This window comes from Centrocercus urophasianus, unplaced genomic scaffold, assembly GCF_019232065.1.
Source record: "Centrocercus urophasianus isolate 14NV4802_14NV808 unplaced genomic scaffold, USGS_Curo_1.0 seq_10, whole genome shotgun sequence".
Lineage (NCBI taxonomy): Eukaryota > Metazoa > Chordata > Aves > Galliformes > Phasianidae > Centrocercus > Centrocercus urophasianus.
In genome coordinates, this window is record NW_024884142.1 from 3,450,227 (window position 1) to 3,473,404 (window position 23,178).

Sequence of the window (23,178 nt, forward strand, 5' to 3'; positions counted from 1 at the left end):
AATCTCTCTTTGCTTGCACAGGAGCCATTTTGGCTGTTCATTTCACAACGGAAAGTGTCAGGAGGAGTGTTGGTAGTTGGTAGGCTTTGAGATGAGGACGAAGGATGGTGGGACTGTGTTCAGAACTGTATTCTTGCTTCCATAGCAAAAGAGAACCACAATGCACTTTCTAGCTGCATGCCAACTTCACCAGGCTCTTAAACTGAGTAAAACTACTTTGGGAGCAGTGCAGTTTCCTGTATTGGGTAAATATCTTAACAGAATGGTTCCCTTCTTCGGGGATTCCCAAGACCTCTCTTTCCACTTCCTCTGTCAGCGATCATATGGGAAGTTAGTGTGGCAAGGAGGGGAAAAATTGGTCAGGAAAAGGGGGAAGAATTCTGTGCCCAACCGTTACAAATGAAACTGTTTGATCCTCAGAGAACACTTGAAGGAAATTTTGTTGTGTTAGAGAATAAGGAGAGACAGCCTCTGTGCTCTGGCACAGGGTAGCCTGGGTTTTCCTGAGTCGTGTTTCTATTCACTGTGCTTCCTGACTCCTTTTCATCCATACTGGAGCAATTATCACATTTGATCTTGTTCATAAGTGAGATGCAAAGAATGTGGCTGGCAGAAAATCTGACCCCTTCTTTGTTCTGGAAAAATGAGCTGGAGGGTGTAAATGTGCCGAGTGTCAAGGCAGGCAAATGATGAGAGCCGAAGGACTTCTCACAGTTCTCACTTTGTCAGGTTGCATTAGGCCCTTTCAAGGAAACTAAAGCAAATCTAAGAGGCTGTATAATCTTGTAATTGAAATAGAAAATCAGGGACCCCTCCCAAAAAAAAAAGATCCACTCTGTGGACATATAGAGAAGAAAAACTATTTTAGGTGTGATCTGTGATCTGTATAAATGCCTTATCTGAGACCCCATCATGACTAAGATGTAAAGTATAATGCTGAAAACAAGTAGTGGAATAAAAGTGCAGTGTGAAAGTTGCTCCACTTGAGGTAGTGGCAAAAGAAAATAGTTTAAGTATGGCAAGAGATGAAAGAAAGGTGCTGTAACCCAAATAGTTGCTTGGGTATTGCTAACCAATAGTGGCTGTCTGGGGTGGTGTTCAGCTCATGAAACTGGAAGCCAGATGGACAGCATTTTTCATAAGCTTGTCAAAGCAGAGGACAGCAATTTTACTGCAGAATATGAAGTCCAGTGTCTGCTAAGGAAATCAAAGGTCTGGCCTTGATTGTATGCAGGATCTTGCAAGAGAACAGAAAAATTAAAAGATAGGGTGCTGACACATGGGATAAAATATAAAACAGATTCACCGAAAGTAGATGAAACCTGGCTAATCAGATCTCTTGCTGTTTGATAGCTTTTTTTTTTTTTTTTTTTCCAGTTGCAGGCAGTCCAGTGAAATTGGCCTTCAGGAAAGCAATTATCAGTGTCAAGCAGAAAATGAACAGTCAGAAGGCTGAAGCAGGGATTAATGGCAGAACTGGAAAGTGTGGGGAGTGGGCTGTGGAGGAGTTAGCAGAGAGAGGAAACCTCATTCTGGGGGCTTTTCTTGAAATGTTTTTATTAAGCTGGAAAGGAAAGGAGTACATGGGGTTATACTCACTGCTGGGAATCTGGAGGCTTCGATAGCATGGGGTACTAAGAGTACTTGAATGTTCTGATAAGTAACAAATAGGATCAACTTCAGTGGGACAAGGGAGTCCAGCAAGAGGAAATTCTGCACTGGGCTGGGAATAAGAGAGGGAAAGAAAGGGCACTGTCAATTAGCTGGTTTTAGAATAATTATCTGTGTGATGCACATAAAAAAAAGGAAGAAAGAGACAAGCAGGATGTACTGGCAAAGGCATTTCCAGCAAATATAGGGAATTTTCACCATCATGGATATCACAGAACGGCTTGGGTTGGAAGCGACCAACCCATCATGATGGGTGACATTGTACAAAGCACTAGTAAGCTTTTCACTGACCTTCTGTATATGCTCAAGGATTAATTCATGCTGAGAAGAAACAAGGAAAGCACTGAAATCAGGAATAATGCACTCTGCTTTGTGTGTGTAAGCACACATATATGTATGCACATACGCTCGTATATTTGCACATGTGTAAACTAGAAATCAGGAACTGCAACTGCTGATCTTAAAACAGAAAACATGCAATGCTTTTAGAATTGCATTATTTGTAAATGGTGTAAAGCAAAGAATATGCAGGTAAGACTTAAAAATAAAGGTTAACACTCGGATAATTGGCTTGATCTCATCACAGCTGTTGCTGCAGTTTAACTAAGCTCTGTGACTTTGTTGGGTAGAAATGGCCTCAACACGAACTCCTTCTGGGCTGAGCATCGAAGCATTTCTGACCCCAGAAACCCGAGTGGGGACAGCTCTGTGCTTAAGATGTGCCATCAGTCCTAGGGTCTTCAAACTGTGGTAGGCATAAACTATTCCCAAATTGTATGCACCACCAAACCTCAAGAAATCCACCATCAAAGCCAGTCCCATCTGCCTTTCCTCTGGAGGGGACGAGCAGGAGCCAGCCAGATCCTTTCTGCATGCAGAGCTTGGAGCTCAAGGATGGGGCACAAAGACTGGGGAAAAATGCAGCTGAGAAATGCAGCTTCTGAATGGAGAGCAGGGTTTGGCCAGTCCTTCAGGGGCTGTCACACGAAGCAAGCAGGACTGGGCATGCTGCATGCAGCCCTGCTGGTGGAGGAACCAGTCCTTCCCCATTCAGTGCAGCCAGGCCTGAAGTTCATTATAGGAATAACTTAAAATAGCAGTTGGGAGTTAAATCGCCGTGACCCAAAGGAATGGGTCAAGGTCTCATTGGAGGTTTATTGCTCTCAGCATGGCACAGGATAAGTATGGAGGGTTTGTGGCTATGGTACATGCATTTTGGGGGGGCTGAAAGTGTGGTTCTATTGCTATTGCTGTTAATATGATATTGGAAGGAAAGATAATTTGCATATGCTCTTGGAAATATTGACTGAGTCTGCTCTTCCTGCTGAAATACTGCTGTTAATGTTTGATAGCAGCTGCCCAACACCAGAAGCCTTTGAGCTGTTTATTGCTCTTGAGAGGTGTTTATATTTATTTATTATGTGTTTGTTGTTGTTTTGTTGTTGCTTCGCTACATACCTAAACCTAGCTGAGAGTTTCTGGAGCCTGGTGCAAACGATTAGAGCTCTGTTCAAAAGCGTTGTTGGCTTTAAATAGTCTTTTCAGATGTCACCATTTCTCCTTTCAAGCAAAAGCCCTACTGATGAGGCACAGCGCTGTGTGCTCCAAGGAGTGGTTGTGTGGTTACTCCACAGTGAGGATTAGTCACACATTAACCGCAGCTGTAAAAACATGTCTATGGGAAAATCACATCCAAACATGGAGGGCCTTTCAGTCAGCCGCTTATTACCGAACGAGGTGAGTTTCTGTATCATTTTTCCTCAGCGTTGTGCAACATACATCAGAGCTGTTTACTCTGCTATCCTGATGCATCATAGCTTTTCCTCTGGAGCTCTACCTTCCTCACTTCCACACGCTGCGGTCTGCTGAGGTCCTACAGGTGGAGCTGACTCAGCCAACGTTTCTAAGCCAGGAGGTCTGGGGTGGGCACTCACAGTTGAAGTGCTTGGTTAGTCACCCTGTTGCATTGCTACCTAAGGCAAAGCAGGTGGTGACAAATGATGACTTAGGGTTCTGTGGTTGTAACGAATTTAGGCCTGAGGAGCAAGTTCACCCTTTCTCATAACCAAGATGGCATCTGAAGCCTGAAGCATCTCTTATTCTTCACTCAATAGAAAATTATCACCCATTTCTGTTGTCCTTGCTCTCCAGACCTTCCCAGAGCTAGTAAAGCAGAAGAGCTCAGAGTGGAAAGAGAAAGAGGACTGCATCCCCCCCAGGACCTTGTGACTTGTCGTGGCCATTCTGTGCATCAAGCACTTGTCCCTGCTACAAGTACTGCAGTCTGTGCTCCAGGGCTTCCAGCAGAGGATCCCAGATTTTTATTAACCAACCATGGATTATGTTATCCCCCGTTGCTGCTGAATTTCCTTCGAAGAAAAACAGATCTTAATGGGAATTTTCCTTGTGTGGGGGGAGGGCAGAGCTGATGCGAGATACACAAATAGGAACGCTTTCTCCAAAGTTGCTTTGGGCAAAGAAAGAAAAGCAGGGCTCATGAAGAGCGTGTAATTACCATGTCCTCTGCCCCACCCTTACCTTCTCAAGAGAAAATTCTCTCTTCATACATTAGCTTGGCTTCTGAATTTACTGGTTTGCTCCAGGCCCATATCACATGGCCCACTGCAAGTCAGCAACCAACAAAGCCTCTTTCATACAAACGAGCAAGACTCCTTAAGACTCAAGCTGCTTGTTGACTATGCCAGGGATAACTGACCTTGCTAAAAAGGTTGAGCAGTTCGCTGGTGTTTCTGGAATTGAAGTCCTTGTAAATGGGGACTGAACATGGGAATCCTCAGGCAGCTTTCATGGCCACTTGCTGAGGCCATGTCCTCACTCTGTCTCCTTCCTCAGTGAAAAAATTTGGGCTGAGATTTGTTGTTTGCTGGGTCTGTGCCCCCCTGGACCCATGTAAGGAGAAGAGGAAAGAGGTCAGAAAGAGCAGAGGCTGGAGGCTCCAAGAGTCTGTTGTCAAGGTCTGTCTGCCCTTGAGGACATCAACAGCTCCTCCCAATTTAGTGTCATCTACAAACTTGCACAGTACACCTTCAGATCCTATATCCAAGTCAGTGGTGAAAACATGATGAAAAAGATTTAAAACGTTTTTTATTAAAGCATTTTTAAAAAGAGCAACAAAACCATTTAACTAGTGGGATATGTGACCTTGTTTTAGTGAAACTAACGCATCAGTCTGGTTTGATGGCAGTGGGTGCAGTTCTCAGTGAGCTCTCATGGTGCTTATCAGAGATTTTTGATGAAATCTTACTCTTCTTGTACTTCATCCTTGAAAACAGTTGCTCACAAATGTACATACTGCCAAAAAAAATGATGACATGAATAATGATTGTGAAATGTGAGATATCTTTATCTGGTAAGAGAGGGCTTATAAAAATCTGGTAAAGAGACATGGTCACACTTTTCTTTGCATTGAATATCTGATTGCAGCTCTATATATTCCATTTGAAAAATCGCAGGTAAGGTATTTATAGTGACTGAAAATGGAGTTGCAAATTTACAAAAAAATTGATTTTTCTGACACTCTTGAAACCTGTTATAAAAATTCCTTTATCAAAACAAAAAGCACAACTGCATGTTTTTCAGTCTTTGCAGGACAGTGTTCAGGCAGTGTATCAAAATGCATATAATTATTTGCCACCACTTTGGTTGGCACTACACTGCGATGTCACCTGTTTCCAGCCTACACAGCACTGACAGCACACTGCTGTGTGGTTGCTGTGAGTGATGGGTGTGATGGTTGCACACGCAGGGCCAGGCAGGGCAGCTCAGTGCTGCCATGATGGTGCACAACAGGGGTTGGCAGCAAAACATGCTGGGTTGGGTTGCAAGCAGCCTGCGGGTTGGACATGGCTACTCCAGGGCTTTCACAGTCCAGTCTTAAGGAGTTCCCTTGCCCTGTGGCACTGCTAGTTCTTCTGGATGGAAGGGTAGGGACCAGAATCACCACCTTGTGTACCCTGTGAGTTCTTGCATGTGGGGGACTGGGGGGGTTGGCTCCAGTGGGATTTGGAGGCTGTGGCAGACCTGGAAGCAGCACACGGGCCAGCTCCCTACAGGCAACAGGAGCCAGCATCTCAGGTGCCTGTGGCTGCTGTCAACCTGGATCTATCCCTTCCTGTCCCTGACCTCACTGTGGTGACCCCGTCTGAGTACCCACATGGCCGTGCAGGTCTCTGGCTGCAGGGAGTGCCCGAGCCTGGCACAAGTGTGGGGGGTAACGGGGATAGGTCCTTCTTTGGAAGTGAAGCAGGGGTTTTGAAGAAGACAATTACCACAGCTAGGAGAGGTGGTGCCCACAGAAGCATCTCTCTGCCGTTCGCAGGTCGCTGCCTGTCCTACAGCAGCAAGCAGAATGGGTGCTGGGGCCTCTATCTTCTTAGTCCCACTGTGGACACCCAGCCTCATTGCTTTCTGCCCTTTGCTGCCCTGCAGGACTGCCACAGCTCCCAGCCCATGCTGAAAGCCTCTGGGAATGTCAGGCTCAGGTTCCTGCCCTCAGGGATCAGATCCCTGAGAGATCACAGCCACTGTGTTCTCTCCATAGAAGATGGCTGAGTAGTGAGAAGAGGAGCTGCAGCTGCTGCTCCTGCACAGGAAAGAGGAGACGAACACCTGTGACATTGCTTCCAGAGAGAGATTTCTTGGGAGAGCTCCTGCTCCCTGGAAGGGTGTGACAGGATCTGCTGCTTACTGACTGTGTGTCCTGGTGGGCTCCCTCCTGCAATTACAGGGGTTCTGTGGGTTGATGTCCTCAGCCAAAGGAGCTCCTCTGGCTGCTGGTCTGCAGGAGCATTTTTCAGGCTTGCTGCCTCTTGTCCCTGTCCTCATGGGGGGATTCTTCTCTCACTGTCTCTTTTCTTGCACCTGGGGCTGCAGATTAATGGGATTCCATTTGGTGGGAGGTGACTGGAGGGGGCTGCTGTGCTCCAAGAGGGGGCAATTTTACTTACTGCATCCTCGCATGCTGTGAAGACGTGTGGAAGTCCCAAACCGTTGGCAAAGGAGACAGAGCGAGTGGATGTGGAGCACCTCTAGAATCTTCCCGGTTACCTCCGTGTTGGCACTTCCTCTGTCTCTCTTCCTGTATGGGCACAGAAAGCAGCAAGTGAGAGGGGAGCATCCCCAGCAGCCTCAGCGGCACCCCCCAACCCAGGGCACAGCCAGGCCCAGCCCCGTGCCTGCCCCGGGACTCCCAGCCGAGCCTGGCCAGCCCCGCTGGGACACGGCCTCTCCTCCCAGGCAGGGCCCCAGCCCAGCCCTGCGGATGGCCCTGACCCCTCTGACCCCCCTCCCTGTGCTGCAGCGCCTGGCTCAGCACCAGCCCTGACTCCTACCTTCCAGTTCCACAAGGCTGTCATGAATGCAAACAATGCTATGTTCAGCATGATCCGGAGGATGGGATAGAAGATATCGTCATCCTCCAGGCTGAGAAAGAAGCTCATTCCCCAGAAATCAGCCATGTTTGTCACATATAAAGAGAGCCAAGTGGAGCTTGAGGACAAACAGCTGGACACAGACATACCTCTTGTTCAGAACTCAAAAAAAATAATCTGTGGCATTACAGATCCAAGAATCCAATTTTGTAATGCTGAAAGGACACCATGAAAGTCATTGACGATGTTTTAACTTGAAAAGCAAAAATGATGAGATGTCTCTGCTTAAATAAACACTACTTGCTGCACTCTCAGCAAGTTCTGCTGATGATATAAACTGGGAGGAGCGGCTAAGACACTGTGGGGTTGTGCTGCCAGCGAGGACAGGCTGGAGATTTGGAGGGGCAGGAACTTTTAGAAGTTCAACAAGGGAACTGTGAAGTCCTTTACCTGTGGAAAAACAACCCCATGCACCGATGTACGCTGGAAGCTGCCTGGCTAGAAAAATTTGCTAGCACGTTAAGCTTGATTTTGTCATTTTCCTCTTCCAAAACTCTCCTTAGGGTTAACCTCATCAAGCTGCTGACTAATTTAGGAAGAAGAACTCTTGATCTGAACTTCACTTTGGCACTGCTTATCTCTGTTCTTCAGCTGTTCCAGCTCTTTGCTTAGCTGGATGTTCAGAGGTAGTGCAATTATTGAAGAACTAATAGATGCCTAACTGATGTATCTACACGGTGGTACTTGGGCTTTGCATGAGCAACCTAACTGAGCTGATAGTGTACAAAAATGGAATAGAATTTATTTCATTCTGCTTTTGCTGTATTGGTTTGATAAGACTTAATGTTTTCAATAACCAAAAAATTTTCCTAACAGTGAATATACACTGAACATACCTGTTAAGCAAAAGAGTGCAGTTTATTGTACAATTATTCTTCAGAATCATACCATATTTGATCCAATTTTCTGCAGGAATTTGTAAGTCTTCCTCTGGTAGCAAGAAAGATCAGACATATGTTTAAGCAAAAAGGTTAAAATGGGGGTTCTTGTTACATAAAACATCTTCTTTGTTTTCAAATCTGCTGTTTTCATTTTGTACATCCATTTCTTTCTAGTGTCCTCTTACTACTTCCATCTCTTGCCCTATTCTTCGTAGATCATTTTTACCCCGTTTTTTGAGGATAAATGTTCAGCCCTTGGTACAAAACACTTGGGCTGTTAAAAGACTGAGCACACCATGCAAACATCTGGAAATCTTGGCAGCAAGGCATTGTTTTGAATAGCCAACTAGTTGGCCAAGTCCTTGACAGGGGATTGCTTGGAGAATGTCCTTGAAGATTTCTTGGAAAAAAACTGAGATCTAGAGGGTGAAAATGGGAGAAATGTCATTTCAAAAGAAGAAGTACGCATGCGTACATGTAGACGTGCATGTCTATGAGTGCACGTATGTCAGTGTGCAACAGCTCCAGTGTTCTGCTCTGCAGATGCATTTCAGATGTCAAGGCGCCTTTTGCCATGGCACTGTTCAGTTTTGCATCAAGAAGTGAAATTCTGAGCCAAAGCACTTTGTCCAGTCTTGAAAACCTTCAAGCTGGAAGGGATATTGCTATATTAGGAGAAATTTAAAAAAGAAGAAAAGATGTCTAAGGTAGAGACCAAAGTTTTGAGTGACTTAGAAAGATCAGAGGAATTAAAGTTGTACAAAAGTCATTTCAAAACAGACTGTCTGCTTGCCCAAAGCTGTCTGAAAACTCTGGAACTTTACCAACGCTTTCAAATCAAGGCTGTACCCCTGATATCCAGAGGAATTCTCCTGCTCTACACACATCTGAAGAGAGCAAGGAACATAGCCTTCCAAAGACTCCTGTGGGTGTTTCATGCAGATAAAGTTCTCAAACTGACATTCCCAAAGTTGTGTTAAGCAGTCTTACTCTAAGAGTCTTACTCTGAGTCCATTGATGATAACTTTCTGGTTCAAATACTGAACTGACTGACCAGAGGTGAAGTGCTGCTGGACCTGGTGCTCACCAATGTGGAGGAGATCGTTAAGGATATAAAGATTGGAGGCAGCCTGGGCTGCAGCAACAGTGCCCTGCTTGAGTTTGTGATCTCAAGGAACGTGAGCCTGGCGAAGAGTAGATTCAGGAACCTGAATTTCAGGAGAGCAAACTTCAGGTTAAGGAATTGTTGCTTCTTCCTGGGAAGAAGTCCTTAGAGGAGGAGTGGAACAAAGCTGGTTACTCTTTAAGGATGCTTTTATGAGAATGCAAGAGTTCTCCATCCCTCAGAATAAGAAAGCAGGAAGGAAAAGGGCAATCTGATCTAGCATGGGCTGGCAAGGGCCTGCTGGTCAAACTGAGGGAAAAGAAGGGCAGGTACAGGTAGTGGAAGCAAGGACATGCCATCTCCAAAGAATACAGGGGAGATAGGATTAGGAAAGCCAAGGCACAGATGAAGGGGAACTTGGTGAAGGATGTTAAATCAACAAGAAGGTATGGAAGACACAGGCCAAAGAGTGTATCTCCTCTCCTAAATGAGAAAAGAGAATTGGCTGCAACAGATATGGAGAAGGCTGAGGTACTCGATGAGTTCTTTGCCTCAGTCTTCACTGGCAGCCAGGATTCTCACATCTCTGAACCTGAACTTCTGGTTGGGAACTGGGGGAGCAAAATCCTCCACCACTGTAAGGGTGGAGCAAATTTGACATCAATTCATGAGATTGAATGTGTATGAGTCCATGGGGCTGGATGATGTGTGAATCCAGGGTCCTAAGGGAGCTGGCTGATGTGACTGCTGAGCTGCTCTCCATCCTATTTGAAGAGTCATGGCTGTCAGGCAAAGTCCAGGGGACTGAAAAAATCACTCCCACTTTCAGGAAAGGGAGGAAAGAGGACCTGAGGAACTACAGGCCAGTGAGCCTCACCTCTGTGTCTGAGATCACAGACAGATCTCACAGATCACGGAACAGATCCTCCTGGAAAACATATTAAGGCACATGAGGGATGAGCAGTGATCTGAGACAGCCAGCATAGCTTTACCAAGAGAAGTTCATGCCTGACCAATCTGGTGGCCTTCTGTGATGGAGTGACAGCATCAGTGGACAAAGGGAAGGCAACTGATGTCATCTATGTGGACTTCTGCAAGGCCTTTTGACATGATCCCCCACCACATCCTTATCTCTAAATTGGGAAGATACGGATTTGAAGGGTGAACTATTCAGTGGATGAGGAATTGGTTGGAAGTTCACAGTCAGGATTGTGGTCAGTGGCTCTGTGTCCAGGTGGAAGCTAGTAATAAGCTCTGTCCCCCAGGAGTCTGTCTTGGGACTGGTACTCTTTAACATCTTATCAGTGACACAGGTGATGAGACTGCGAGCACCTTCAGCAAGTTTGCTAGTGACACCAAGCTGAGCAATGAGGTTGATATAGCAGAAGGAAGGGGTGCCATCCAGAGGGACCTTGATAAACTTGAAAGGTGGGCCCTTGTGAACTTGATGGTTCACACTGCCATGGAGGTGTTCAGGGCCAGGCTGGATGGGGTTCTGGACAATCAGATCTAGTATTTGATCTATGGTTGGCAACCCCACCTGGGGTGTGGGGGGAGGAACTTGATGATCCCTGAGGTCCCCTCCAACCCAAGCCATTCTATGATTCTATGATTATTACAATGAGTTGTTTCTATTCATTAATGGTATTTCCTTTTGGCTTGGCAAGCCTGACTGCTGCTTTAGCTCTGGTGACAGTGCACCAGAACTGTATCTCACTAGTAAATACAGAACAGCTAAAAGTGCCTTGCATTTAAGAGATATCTTAATGTATTCTTCATTCACGTGAGAAAACTCCCTTTATCACTGTAGTAATAACTGTTGGATAGACTGACCAGATTAAAAGAACCAAATAAGTTCTGCTGACTTCACAGGTTGAAAGGGTTTCATTCAACTCACAAAATTTGGCTAAACAAAATAATCATGTAGTTTGGTTAGAAATGCTTAGCAGGAGACAGATAATGTGTGACCTGGTTAATACAACAAATAATTAGACATCTTGTCACCTGAGTGCCTTCAATTAGACAAAGCAGCACAACTAAGAACGTTTACCAGCTCTCTACTATCCACAGGGATACCACCTCTGCACATATCATCCTCTTCTTAACTTACTGCACAAAGTAGTGGAGTTTGGAGGAAGAGGTTCTGCCTGTTGTTTTGCCCTGGGCCATCTTACTCCCCTAAAACAAGGTTGCTTTCATGTACTCAGCAGCTGTTTTGAGCAGCGAGTCCAATGGATGGTGAAATATTAACCATCTGCCTGCTGTCCCCTGTATTAACAAAGTTGGATCAGTGATTAACCCTTCAGCCTGATATTTGAAGCCTTGGGTTTTACATTCCGAGGGTGGGGCCCAGCCATGCTCGAGTGAGAGCTGTGAGGCTGATCCCTGATGTTCAATCACCACACAACTGTCACAGCTGGTGGCAAGCTCCCAGAAAGTGGAAATAGAAGAGCTGCGTGATTTCATGAGAAGTATCATAAATCAGTGAGATTATCCTTTGTACATTGGATACTGCATTTTGCTGGTGCTTTAAACGTCTAGAAGTGCATGGCCCTGTTTTCTCTTGGAGGAACTTCAAGCATGACTGAGTTGACTTTCAGGCCCTTCAGAAATTCCTCGTAAAGAGGAATTCACAGAACAGATTGCTGCAGTCCTGTCCCTTGCCTTGCAAATTGCTTAAATGGTTGCACTGGATATTATCTTCTCTAACACGTGTGGAAGCATGCAATAGTACAAATGTGATCTGAAGTAGGTTTGAATAGAACAGGCAGTTTGCTTATGGCACCTGGTCAAATGAATTAGTCATGTCTGACACCCTGAGGTCTGGAAATGCTCACAAACAAAACTAACGAAAGGAAAATACACAGCAACTCAACGCAGATTTAAAGACAATTTTAAGCCCCTGACCACTCAATAAACTGGTGGCTCCTACTGAATCTCAAATCACATTTGTTAATTGGCTTCCAGCAGAGAATAATGACAGCAGAACCTCCCCTCCCAGCACAGCCTCATCTGTCTGTTCAAAGTGCAGCGAATTGGTCCTAAGGTGCAGCTACTGTTTTCTCCACACAGTAAAAAACAGCCCTTTGAATGTTTAAAATTTAAATGGGCCAGGACTTAAAATGCAATTTAATTTAAATATGCGTTCAATCCAAAAGCCTAATCACTGAGCATCTTGAAAGAGCATTAGAGCTCATTTAACTAGTAGCTTTTACAGGTCATTTAGCTAATAGTAGTCTTTATGGCATTAAACAATTTTAATGGAGTCTGAAATCTGTAAAGGTGCTCATTAACATGGTTTAGACAGATATGTCTATCAGGCCGTACATGGGACCAATCCATTCTAGATCTCATAGGGTGTAATACTGTTTTCCACAAAGGTCATCATGTGTGTATCTAAGATCTATTTCTATTCAGGAAAAAAAAACGCTAATATACTCTGCACCACGGGTGTCCAACTTTTTGGCTTGCCTGTGCAGCTCTGAGTGAAGAGGATTTGTCTTGGGTCACATATGAAATAAGTAGGTTACTCTGAAAGTAATGCCTCCTATTTATTTCCATGGAAAATACAATGGATTCAAATAGCACAATAACACTGTTTGATAGAGCAAATTCTCAGCTACCAAACACTATTTTTCAATATAAGCACTACTACTAGCTATGCATCTTCACGGGCTACGAACAAGAGCCTGAATATCATGCTTATAAAAGTCTGTTGCTGTCGCCACTGCTAAAGCTCACGGCCGACCGCCTCACTGTGCTCACATCCACTGTTAGGTCTCCAGAAGTGTTCAGCAAGTGTCAATGAATATCAGTAAGTGCCATTTTTTCCACATAGAGGAATTCAATTTCACATTTTGCTACATATGCACTTCAGATTCTTCCTGTCATTGGGAAACACCACACACCATTATGATATATTACAAATCTGCCCACACTTGCTGACTTTGATGCTGAGAAGTGAAATATTTTTACAACAGCCTTTGCAAAGCGAGGCGTATCTGATTAGAACAGAAAGAAAGAAGAATAATGATGTTAGGGATTCCTTCTTCTCTGGAATAAGCTAAGCAGTGCCACAGAGCAGAACAGTGCATGAAGATATGAGTGGTTGGTGGTGATGGCACAGAGTGTACCCTCAGCATGTTTATTGATGATACCAAATTGGGTGGAGTGGCAAATACTCTGGAGGGCTGTGCTGCCATTCAGAGAGACCTGGACAGGCTGAGAACTGGACAGAAAAGAACATCATGAAGTTCCACAAGAGCAAGTGTAGAAACTTGCACCGGAGGAGGAATAACTGCGTATATCAGTACAGATTAGAAGTTGACCTGCTGTAGCGGAGCTCTGCAGAGGACTTGGGCATCCTGGTGTAGGGGAACTTTTATGTCATGACCTGAACTGATGATTGAATACCTGGTGAAGGGGTGGCTGGCCCAGGAAGCAGAAATGCGAGCAGTTCACCTGAGCTTCCCTTGTGACTCTACCCCTTCCTGGGCTCATTTAAGGGCTAGCTTCCTGGAGAACGTTTCCTGGGTGAAGGTCACTTCTTGAGAAGGGATGTGTTATAGCTAGAGAACCTTAAAGCTAGCTGAATGTGTTAACTTTTTTTTTAATGTATGATTATTGATATTTCTAGTAGTACCATCTGCAGCACTGCGTCCAGGCCTGAGGCCCCCACTACAGGAAGGACGTGGAGCTCTTGGAGCGGGTCCAGAGGAGGGCACTGAGATGATCAGAGGGCTGGAGCACCTCTCCTGTGAGGAAAGGTTGAGGGAACTAGGCTTGTTTAGCTTAAAAAAGAGAAGGTTCCAGGAAGACCTCATTGTGGTCTTCCAATAGTTGAAGGGAGTGTATAAAGCAGAGGGGGAACGGCTGTTTAGGAGGGTGGACAGTGATAGGACAAGGGGGAATGGTCTTAAACCGAGACAGGGCAGGTTTAGGTTGGATATTGGGAGGAAGTCTTTCACACAGAGGGTGGTGACACACTGGAACAGGTTGCCCAAGGAGGCTGTGGATGCCCCATCCCTGGAGGCATTCAATGCCAGGCTGGATGTGTCTCTAGGCAGCCTGGTCTGCTGGTTGGTAACCCTGCACACAGCAGGAGGTTGAAACTAGATGATCTTTGAGGTCCTTTCCAACCCAGGCCATTCTATGATTCTGTGATACTTTGTCTGGTATTGCAAAGAACTTGTCAGTAGCAGTTCTGCTGCTTCTTAGGGCCAACATCTAGTTGTAACAGGTTGGCTGTGAGCCTGTAGTGTGTTCTTGTGGCCAAAAAGGCCAATGGTGTCTAGGGGTACGTTAAGAGAAGTGTGGCCAACACGCTGAGGGAGGTGATCTTCTCCCTGTACTCTTCCCTTGTGAGGCCACATCTGGAGTACTATGCTCAGTTCTGGGCTCTCCAGTACAAGAATAACCTTGCTGTGCCCAGCAAAGGGCTATGAACATGATTAAAGGCCTGGAGCATCTGTAATGCAAAGAGAGGCCGAGAGAACTGTGCTTGTTCAGCCTGGAGAAGAGAAGAATGAAAGAGGATCTTATGAACATAGCCTAGATGATCCCAAGTGGTTCCTTCCAACCTCAACTGTTATGTGACTTTTTTTTTTCTGATGAATCAGAGGAAGGCTGAAAAAAAAACTGCTGAGGGGGCAGGAGAGCAACCTCACACCAGTAGCCACTGTGCCCAGTACCATTTCCCGTCTGTCTGTCCTGTGGTTGTTGTGCAGTGTGAGGTTTTTGAAGTCCAGAGAGTTCAGACTGAGGCAGTCTGTGCTATGCAGGTTCTCATGTTCTTGTTTTTCTTGCATGGTTCTGCTTATCCAAGGGGGGAAGGCCAAAAGGTTGTCCGAAGTCCTTAAAGAGCAAGAATTATGGAGAAATGTAATACCAGTCCCAAATGTCTTAATCACTAAAACCTGTGCCTTAGTCCTGTCCTCTGTCTTTGGGAACAGGCTTGGCTGATGGAGTCACACGTATGGCTGCCTTCATTGCTTCTTCTGGGAAATCAATCTGGGGGAAGAACAAGTTGGACACTGTGCAACATAGGTTGGGGGGGAAGGGTTGACACAAATTTCATCTGCACTGATTTGCAGGACAACTGCAAGCATTTCCAGGATCCTAGTATGGTTTAAATCTCTTCTATGCGCTCCTGGCTACAATGTCACATGAGCACTGTATATACTCGTTATGCACACGTGCACACTATGCTGACAGAGATTAGAAATACGGTGAAGTGAATTAAATGAACATGATTAAGAAATACTCCCACCCTAGCGAATATATATTGACTGACATGGTAACTTAGTGTTGATGAGTCAGGTAGCACAACCACACAAAACCTTATATTCATATGGCCAGCTAAGAAACATTTGTGGGTAGCAGTTGCAAAGATCTCTATTTCCCATAGATTTCATAGCTATAGGAAAAGAAAGCAGGTCCCATTCGTGCGTATACTGACAGAAGGCTGCAATCTTAGTATAGCCCCTGTTAGATGACTGAATAGGGATAGATCTTAGTACATTAGAAAAGACCAATAAAATTCACTGTCAGCTCTCAGAATACTTCTAACATAGGCAGGAATGATCTTGTAAGGATGAGATAAAAAGAGCAGAGTGATGAGATTCAAGCAGCTTCAGCCAGTACTGCTCTGTCTCACAACTCTGCTACATTGCAGGCAAGAGGCTGTGCTTCTGCACTGTTTGCAGGGACAGCCCAATGGAGACTGGGTCTCTGCCCACACTGAGCAGGGCGCATGGCTGTTTATGGCAGACTGCAGCAGCCTGCAGAGCTCAGCCCGAAGCCTCTGGCTGCTTTCTGACCACACGCATAGTTAGGAACACAGGGGATGCTCATATTGGGACTCTTGGCAAGCCCACATGGGGAGATGAGGGGCAGCTTCTCCCTCAGCTCATTTGGCGGATGTGCTAGCTCCTATTCTAGCTAATACATAAAATATTTAAACTTGAATTTTGGAGCCAAAATCCTGATTTTCTGCACTTCAAGCTAGTGTGGCCAGGTGAGAGAGAACTCCTACTTTTGTGGCGTGTGGAAAGCCCTGTATTAGACACTGCCTAATACAGCCCTGTATTAGGTACTGTCAATGACATGAATTGTAATCTCACTCTTCATTCTTCTTGCCTATTGAACTACTCTAAGACCCGCTTCTGCCACCAGTGTGTAATCCATTAAGTATAATTGTGTATGTTCAGTAAGGCTTTTTGGGGGTGAATTATGCAAAGCAGTAGCAAATAATGTGATCTGGTGGTTGGCGGCCCTGTCCATGGAGTTTGATTTCAAGCCATTCTATGATACGTAGTGCATTTCCAAGCTGTCAGCCTTTGTGAAGCCCTAAGAGTGGTTATAGCTGAGAACTAAGTGTTGGGATGTGCTCAGCGCTCCAAGTGTTTGTTACCTGCTTTAGGAGTAACGGAACTTGTTAATTGCTTTCCAGGCTACTGATGGATAAATCTAGAGGAAAAGATTCTGAGCAGAACAGTGTATCATTCCTGCTTTTCTAAGTGCTTCCTGAGAGCCAGGTACCCCAAGAACCTGCCCATGAACTTTAGCCATGTAAGCCTGCTTGGCAAAACCTAACCAATTGCGCCTGCCTACACCCCTATTCATATGAAGTTGTCTGACTCATTATGGTGTTTAGTGAAGAATCAACAGCAAAATAATGGTCTCTCTGGGCTTTATTTCTTCCTAATGTTTTATCAGGATTATCTTGTCCCGTGGGAGAAGCTGTCCTGGTCCTTGACCATTGGAAGATGCTAACAAAACCACACGTGGAGAATTAAAATACATAAAACAATTCTGTGGGCTGAAAGCATCAGTGGCTGTGCAGGTGTTAAATTTCAGGATTATTTATACTTGGTTGGGTTTTCCTAGACCTTGTACTCTGCATATGCACTGCCACCCCCTCAAGTGCACAAGTGGAAAATTAGCACGCTAACTCTTCATGTAAATAGATGAAAAATCTCAGCTTTTTTTTCCATCTGTCGTCCCGAGAACATATATTACAAGTATTTAAACATTGCTCCTCCCAGAGAACACCAGGGCCTGGGGACTGTTCCCAATGCTTTTCACAAAGGGGCAGCGAGATCAGCCGTATGGATGGGAGCTGTGCTGCCCACTGTTCCTCAGGGCCAGCACATGGTCCCTGGCCTGGTTTATTTATTAATAGAGACTAAAGAGATAATCCAAAACTGGAAGCAATCTGTTAAGTGATTTAAAAATTGAAGTCATTTGAAAATGTGAAATCAGGCACTTAAAAGTATGAAGTGTGAATGATTTGCACTGAGTAGACATGGCTTACATTCTGGGCCTACTCATCTGCCTTTCTGTCTTCTGCAACAAATGCAAGCCCCATCTTTCCAGCACAGTTGTTCAGAAGATTGCTTTCACAACATTCAATTAAAGCATCTTTCAGCAAGCGGAGGCTTTTTTCCCCAGTGTGAGCAACTACAAAAAGATGTGCTGTCAGTCTGTCGTGTGCCATCAGATAGGCATTTAGCAGGTGGGAAGGCTGAGAGCATCAGAAAAGGTGTGACAAAAAGCCTGAGGGATGAGCCATAAACCCAGATGATTTTATTGTAGTAGTGAAAAGGAAAGAAAGTCCTTTACTCTCCTTTTCACATATTTTTGGTCCTTCACAGCAGGACCTTCACTTGAAGCAGTCCCTGTCGTCGCTGCCAGGCCATTTGCCCAGTGGTGGGAATGGCTGCCAACAACCATCCAGCCTTGGAAACATTTTGTTCCCGGGAAGCTGCAAAACCTGCCAAAGAAGATGGGTAAGTACCTGAGCCTCAGTCAGCCCAGGAGCTTCCTTAAAAGGCTTTTGGAGTCAATCCACAAGTGGAACAACGTGAGATTTTGCAAACCGCTCACCTCCAGCTCTTCGTCTACTCCTGTGAAAGTCACTGGAGAGTTTTTACTGAGGGTACGGCAGTGTCTGACAGTCTGACTACACCCAAACTTTATGGGCATTGAGGTGTTATGCAGGTCAGCCCAGATGTTGTCATGGCCTGGAGCAGTGTTCCGGCTCCCCGAGGGCTCCTCACCTCTGTGCTCAAAGGCAGAGCAGAGGGCAAGTCCCGCTCCTCTTTTCATCTGATGCACCAAACACCTCTTAGAAATGGCATCTGGTGCCAAAACAGCAAGTAATGAGCTATGTGAGGAACACTGCATCCATTGCCAGCCTACTGTTTTTCTGCGACACCAGGATGAGCTACTAAGGAACTTGCTCAGTGATTTTTACTTAGCACAGGTTTACACAGAGATTTTTTCTCAATGACCTCCAAGAGTAAAGAGTGCTGTGTACATAGGTCGTGGCATTACATCAGTGCATATACTGCATTATTTTATATACCACGTAACAGATTATGGAGGATACTGTAGGACTTCCAGGCTCCCATCTCATTTTCACAACAGGAAGCCTCCACCTTGCTGCTGTACTGCTTCTAGCTGTGTCAACAGATTGACAGCAGAAATACCATTAGAAAGACCATCAAGAAATAACATTTATTTCTGAGTTGCAGCCAACTCCTGACACAAGAGGTCAAACATTAGCAGTGTACAATCAGGCTCCTAGCAGTCCGGGAGAAGTGACCAATACTTAATTTACCTGGACCTGCAGAAGGCTGGAGCTGCATGCAAACCCGTCTGATCTCCTGGAAGGAACTTCAAGGTCAAAAAATGAGCACCTCCAGTCACAGAACTTAGGATTTCTACAGCTCGCATCATACTGAATATTAGGCTCCAAATCATCACCACATCTATTACTTGTTAGCTTTGACTTCTCTCAGGAAAACTCACATGCCAAGATCGCATCTTTTTAAAAACATCCCTCATGGGACAGGACCCTGATAATGGGATTTCACCATCTCAAAGTCCATATACTAACTTTTTAATATATAAATGTGCCTCAGCATAATTCTCAGTTTAATGTGGTTTGCATCTTCATAGCTTCACTTTAATAAAATGTTAATCATTTGTAATAATGCTAATTCTGTAAAGTAAGTAAGCAGTACACAGCTGTTTAACTTCTAACTTTAAATATCAGAACAAACATTTTAATAAGCAGATAGATATTACTTTCACATATACTCTATACACTCTTCTCATCTTTAAAATGTTTTAATATATAAGTATACACATTTTATGAAGGAAGTTGTATCATGGCCAATTAGTAAAGATGCTACAATTGATGCCATCTGCTGGGTTCAAGTGATGTTCAAGCCTTAGTAAAATGATCGTCAAATATTGGCCTGCTCTTATGCCTTTCAGCTTCAATGGAAATATGACTGACATCAATACAGTCATGTGTGACATGTTTCATTGGTAAAAGTGTTCTGTTCTAAAAGTTCCTTCTTTATTTGTGGCTAGAAGTTTGGAATATTTGTTATTTGTTTAGGTGAAAAGCAGTAAGTCTGAGAGTGACTCATGAATGGAAGTTAAATACATTACAGTGGGCGATAATGCAGTCTGAAAGGTCAGGTAAATATAACCCCCAGAATGGAAATTTACTTTATTTGTTCCCTGGAAGATCAGCTGAACTTTGTGGCTATCAGTCATGAACCTAACAAGTTCTGGCTAGTTCCTGCAATTTAGGAACTTTTCACCCTCCAATTTTGATGCTTTGAAACTACCTGGGAGAATTTTATTTCGAGTTTGACTTTATCTGGATTCTGTCATCATCTCCAAGGAAAGAAACCAATGCAGAGCTTTTACTTCAGGGCGATGTATGACTTTTTTTTTTTTTTCCAACTGAAAAATCACATGATGGAAGTGCAGCTCCCAAGTTTTACTCCTCAAAGCTGCACTGCGCTTGGCATCTGCCCTGACTTGCATAGGCCACTCCACACGTTAAACAGCAGTCCTTAATGACTTGTGTAGTCAAAAAGAAACAGTGTTTCAGTGTATGTTAAAAGAAGTCTTGCTTCTTCTGATTTACTATTGACTTTCCTCATCTTTTACGTTTTGTACTTTATGTCTAACTTCTTTTAGGAAAAGCAATCACACACCCATCCCCCTCTTTTTACTTTTGTAGGTTTCTATGCCTATCCCTTTACAGACATCCTCTGCAGGGGGGAACAGTAGCAACAAGTAGATTCCTGCACTGCACAGCCTCGCTTCTGCTTTTTGTTCTTTGTCCCAACCAGAATGTACCTGTGTTTGCTTTCCTGCATGTGCTGTGGTACTATGTGTGTTTATTCTGGTTGTGGTATGCTGTGAAAACAGCCCTAATAACCACACCACAGGTTCCAAAAAGCTTTTTGCTTTCTTCCTTTTAGAATCATAGAATCATTAAGGTTGGAAACAACCTTCAATATCATCCAGTCCTACCATCAAACCCATCACCGTTGTGCCCACTCATAAAGTCACAGAATCATTAAGTTTGGAAAAGACCTCTAAAATCATCAGATCCAACCATCAGTCCATCCTCTCCGTGCCTGCTAAGTATGTCCTAAGATGGTGTGTTCAGTGCCAAAAACAGAGCCTCAGGTGGGGCTCACTGGGACCCGCAGGCCCCAGCCACAACTAACCAACCTACACAGCACTGTTCTTTGTGGTAGAACACAGCACATGTTGTATGTTGCAGCATGCACGTTGTCATCTGTGGCATTTTAGGTGTCAGTTTTGCAATCTGATTTTAATCAAATTATTTTAAAAAGAGTATAATTTGGAAGGGAGCTCTGGAGCTATCAAGCACAACCTCGGAGCAGAATCAGCTTCAAATGTAGGAGAGGTTGCCCAAGGCGTTTTTCCACCCTTATCAGTTGGTCTAATAAAAGATTAAGGTGCCCCACAAAACTTGCCCCAGTTACCCACTTTCACACCAGCTTTTAGAAAATCCTGAAGGACGGAGACTCCAACACACCTCCACAGTACACAGCTCGCAAGCTCTGAAGAAAACTCAAATCCTGAGACGGTCCCAGGCAAGATAAGATCCATTCAGCAATAGAAAATGCATCATGAATTAACACTTACACGGCCGAAGCGTGCACTTGTGTTTTAATGCGTGGTTTTTCCTTTACGTTATTCTCTGTGTGCCTTTACAGAAGCGCGCTGCATGGCTCTCATGGCTCTCTGTTGACGCTGCACAAAGGTGACGCATGGGAAACACAAGGAGGTGTGATGACGGGCTGAGATAAGCGGGAAGATCAGGAGGCACCTGAGAGCCTCACCCCGCAGCAGGCGGGCGATGGTGTTTTGCAGGAGAGAGGTCTACGTCTGCCTTTCCTCTCTGCTGAGCAAGGCTAGGTCTAGATCTTATCTGAAAGTAGCCTGTATTGCTTCAATGACAGGCACAATCCCTGGGCTGTGAACGTAGTCATAAAAGGAGTTTATTTCTTTGTATATTGAGAATCAACGGGGAAGGGAGTGAACTCTGCTGCTATACAGTACTTTAATACTGGAGATAATCTCTCTATATTGATGATAAATAATGCATATTTAAGTGGCTTTATGACGGCAGGATGAAAAAAAAAGAAACACCAAGCACCTGGATACAAAAGCAGGTCTGTAGTTTTTTATCATGACTGAAACAAGTAGAGATCTATGTTTAATTATTTCATGCAGAGCAGAACAGTGTCAGCTGGAAAGGCTGAGCAAAGGCCATTCAACCATATAGCTGGATGGAGCATTTACCTGGGGGCAAGAGGACAGAGGTTCAGTTCAGTGGAGACATTTTCCTGTGAAATGAAGTTTCCCTGTTCCTTCGGTTCAGTTCTCTCACCACTATGCAGGAGAGCTTGGGAAAGAATGGGCAACAGCTTCATTCTCAGCATTCTCATGAAGAGGGCACCTCCAGTCTGTATATGCATATAGGTAGCAATGGTTTTACATGCATATTTCTTTCTATGCATATGCATGTATATGCTTTTTAACTAGACTTCACAGCCTCCCTTTCACAGGGTTGCATCAAGGGTTACTTTGGAAATAGTCTTGATATCTTTCATGATAACAAAAATTCCCATTTGTTCCCAGATTCCAATTCATGGCAAACACTTCTCGCAGTCTGTGAGCTCTCTGAGCACCTTTCAGTACTTAAAGTACATACCAGCCACTGTAAGCTATCCTTAAATATCACGTGCAAATGTTTACATTCATGGAAACTAAGCTGCTGCTGCTTCTTTTTTCCTGTCCTGCTCTCATAGGCACCAGATTCTTGTGCACTTACTGAGAATGCACATAACCATCAACAGTTTAATGGTGAACTCATAGCTAGAAACCCCACAGAAAATGCTTCCCTGTCCTGTACCTGCTCTCTGTACTGTGGAACTGTCTGGGGAAGCTCAGCCCACCTGCCCAAGCTGGGCAGGACATTGATGGTTATTCATCATGCGGGGAGCAGCCTCAGTGGGCAGCTTTCTTAATGAAGTAATCCAGAAGTGAAAGGGTAATGTTTACCAAACCTGTTTCAAAATGGCTGATTAATCAAATACACGGGTGTTTATTGAGGCTGTTGCTAGGTGCTTACTGTTATTGAGATAATTGCATGACTCAACCAAGCTAGACAAAGAGTGTTACTGTTGCTCTAAAGCACCAACCCGCTGCAAAGTTTGGATCACAACACCAGGGCAAGGCAGGAACTGCACTTTCTTCTTTTTTTTCGCAAAGCCAATCAGTTGCTTTATCAACACATCATCCACTTTTACAGTGAGCTTCAATTGCCCTTCTTCCATTAAACAAGACACAAACCTACTCCTTCTGCAGAATCACTTCATTCCAGCACAATAGCAATGGGTTTTCATTACTGACACAAAAATCCACCTTTTGTTCATTTCTTTTCTCTACTATGATCATAGAATCATAAAATGGTTTGGGTTAAAAGGGACATTTAAGATCGTGTACTTCCAACCCTCTGCTACAGGCAGGGACACCTCCCTCTAGACCAGGTTGCTCACAGCCCCATCCAGCCTGGCCTGGAGTGCTTCCACACAGGGGCAATAAAATCATTAAGGTTGGAAAAGAGCACTAAGATCATCTAACTCAACTGTCTAGCTACCACTAATATTGCCCACTAACCATGTTCCTCACTGCCACATTTCCACATTTCTTGTACACCTCC

General features: G+C 44.5%; 1 long non-coding RNA gene across 1 annotated transcript; it reads right to left on the reverse strand.

Moving 5' to 3' along the window:
- Positions 1-4,756: 4,756 nt before the first annotated feature.
- On the reverse strand, positions 4,757-21,223 carry LOC122162785. Its single transcript, XR_006169699.1, has 3 exons — positions 21,096-21,223; positions 6,639-6,769; positions 4,757-6,558 (listed from the first exon to the last, which is right to left on the reverse strand). It is a non-coding gene; the product is annotated as an uncharacterized LOC122162785 (long non-coding RNA).
- Positions 21,224-23,178: the final 1,955 nt, after the last annotated feature.